The sequence below is a fragment of the Manis javanica genome, chromosome X (assembly GCF_040802235.1).
Source record: "Manis javanica isolate MJ-LG chromosome X, MJ_LKY, whole genome shotgun sequence".
Lineage (NCBI taxonomy): Eukaryota > Metazoa > Chordata > Mammalia > Pholidota > Manidae > Manis > Manis javanica.
In genome coordinates, this window is record NC_133174.1 from 97,139,254 (window position 1) to 97,142,627 (window position 3,374).

Here is a 3,374-nt window from a genome sequence, read left to right on the forward strand (position 1 = left end):
AGAAAGGGGAACCCTCCTACACTGCTGGTGGGAATGTAAGCTAGTTCAACCATTCTGGAAAGCAATGTAGAAGTTCCTTAAAAAAAAATAGAACTACCATTTGACCAGGGAATCCCACTCCTTGGAATTTACCCAAAGAATACAACTTCTCAGATTCAAAAAGACATATGCACCCATATGTTTATTGCAGCACTCTTTACAATAGCCAAGATATGGAAGCAACCTAAGTGTCCATCATCAGATGAATGGATCAGGAAGAGGTGGTACATATACACAATGGAATACTATTCAGCCATAAGAAAGAAACAAACTCTACCATTTGCAACAACATGGATGGAGCTGGAGGATATTATGCTCTGTGAAATAAGCCAGGTGGAGAAAGAGAAATGCCAAATGATTTCCCTCATTTGTGCAATATAACAATGAAGCAAAAGTGAAGGAAAAAAACAGCAGCAGACTCAGAGACTCCAAGAATGAACTAGTGTTTTCCAAAGGGTAGGGGTATGGGAAGGCAGTTAGGGAGTGAGTATAAGGGGACTGAGGGGTATTATGTTTAATACACATGGAGTGGGGGCTCACAGTGAGAACAGTGTAGCACAGAGAAGGTACATATTGGATCTCTGGCATCTTGCTGCACTGATGGATAGTGGCTGCATTGGGCTATGGGTGGGGACTTGATAATATGGGTAAATGTAGTAACCACATTGTTTTTCATGTGAAACCTTCATACGAGTGTATATATCAATAATACCTTAATAAAAAAAAGAAAGTACATAATAGATAATATAGTCAATAGTTCTGTAACATCTTTCTGTGTTGATAGATAGGGACTACACTAGTTGGAGTGAGCATTTAATAATGCACATAAGTGTTGAATCACTATGTGGTAAAAATTAATATTATATATGAACTATATTTTTATTGTATATAAACTACTTCAATAAAAATATAAATAAATAATAAAAATTAAAAGTGAAAAGTAAAAAAAGAAAGAAAACCCAAATGAAAGCCTATGAGAACAGATCATTTATGGAGAGTCCAAATTGTAACATTGGGAACTTATTTCAGACTTGTTTTATTGCCTTCATTACAGTAAAGAAAACTTCAAAACCAAGATAAAGATGACAGGCCAATAGTGTTCTCCATCTCCAGACAATATGTTAAATAGAATGCCACCAGACAGAGGAGATATTTTTGCTAAGAGCCCTGTAAAGTACAAGCAATCCTGGGAGTATGGACTAGGGCCAGAGCTACTGTCATCCAGAAACCGAGTTAAAGTGAATAAGAAGGATAGCCTGAACAAGTGGACCTAGTGAAGACGCGAGGGAGTAGGGGAGATTATGTGATGAACTGATTGGAAGTTTCAGAGGCTGATTTAAATGATTTTTGTACAGACATTTCCTCCAGCAGCTTCCTTTTCTCAGCCATTGCCCAACTAGCAGCTAAGTATTTTTAACATAAAGTATTACTGGTATTGTCTTAGTGTTCCTATGGACTATTTGTATAGCTTTTTATAATTTCCACAGCATTTTTATGTATATTAATAAAGTTAATCTTCAATGACTCTAAGAAATAACCAGGACAACTATTATTATGCCCATGGTACAGATGAATGAAACCACATTCAGAGGTTAAGAGACTGGTTCAGTCTCACAGCCTGGTAGCTCCACATATATGACTCAAAGTCAAAGTATTTTCAATTATTCCTATCGGTCATTTGCTCTCATTCTTACTCTCTTCCATTCTCTTTTACTTATACCACATTTAGTTACTTTTTAGTGGTGAATTAGATAATTCACTTGCAGGCATTAAGGGATGGCACTAAAATGGAAATCAAATACCCTGGCTAGAAAGTAGGTGCCTACATGATGGTCTTTAATGTCCTTTCCATCTCTGGCATTCTGTCAGTTTATGAATTTACCAAGGTCCTAGCTTATACTCTGTTTCCTGTATCCTAAGAGAATTAGTTCACTACTCCGCTCTGACACAATGAACAGTTGCATGAAAGTGTTTTGGCAAATATAGTTTAAATTTCCTTTGCTTAATGTGATGATACTGGTATTAATATTTTGGAAAGGTATGATTTTAAGTACCTCAAATGTAGATTTACATATTATGCTGAATTAAAAGATACATCAAATCAACAGTTAAACTCTTACAACATATAAGATGAAATTTAATTCTAGTTGAAGCATCTTACTTTAAGGAATTCATGCAATCAATAATTTTTATTACCAAAGTGATAGTTTTTAGAAGTTCATATAGTTAGGAGAAAATTATTTTTAAAGGATATTCATTAGAATTAAATCTAGATGCCATATTTTACATCATAAGTAGTATCAAATATGCTGGGAATATGGTGCAGCAGCTTACTAATTATCAGAAACTTTATATCTATTTTGAAGTTTAAATCCTAGAAGAAAATACTATCACTATTTCAGTGTTTTTTTTAATTAAGGTATCATAGATATACAATCTCATGAAGGTTTTACATGAGCAACATTGTGGTTACCACATTCACCCAACTTATCAAGTCCCCACCACGTACCCCATTACAGACACTGTCCATCAGTGTAGTAAGATGCTATAGAGTCACTACTTGTCTTCTCTGGGCTATACTGCCTTTCCCGTGCCTCCACCCCCATATTATGTGTGCTGATCAAAATACCCCTTATTCCCTTCCTCCCTTCTCACCCACCATCCCCACCCTCTGTCCCTTTGGTAACTACTATCCATTCTTGGGTTCTGTGAGTCTGCTGCTGCTCTGTTCCTTCTGTTTTTCCTTGTTCTTATACTCCACAGATGAGTGAAATCATTTGATACTTGTCTTTCTCTGCCTGGCTTATTTCACTGAGCATAATACCCTATATCTCTATCCATGTTGTTGCAGATAGTAGGATTTGTTTTCTTCTTATGGCTGAATAATATTCCATTGTGTGTATGTACCACATCTTCTTTATCCATTCATCTACTGATGGACACTTAGGTTGCTTCCATTTCTTAGCTATTGTAAATAGTGCTGTGATAAACATAGGGGTTCATATGTCTTTTTCAAACTGGGCTGCTGCATTCTTAGGGTAAATTCCTAGGAGTGGAATTCCTGGATCAAATGGTATTTCTATTTTTAGTTTTTTGAGGAACCTCCCTATTGCTTTCTACAATGGTTGAATGAATTTACCTTCCCACCAACAGTGTAGAAGGGTTCCCCTTCCTCTGCATCCTCCCCAGCATTTGTTGTTCCTTGTCTTTTGGATGTAATGCTACCGGATAATGTAGAATATTACATTTGTGTAGGTGGCACCCACTAGGGCCCTGAAGTTCTACTCTTTCAAGCTGCGCAGAACCTGGAGTGATGGGAAGTGTTGCAGGCGATC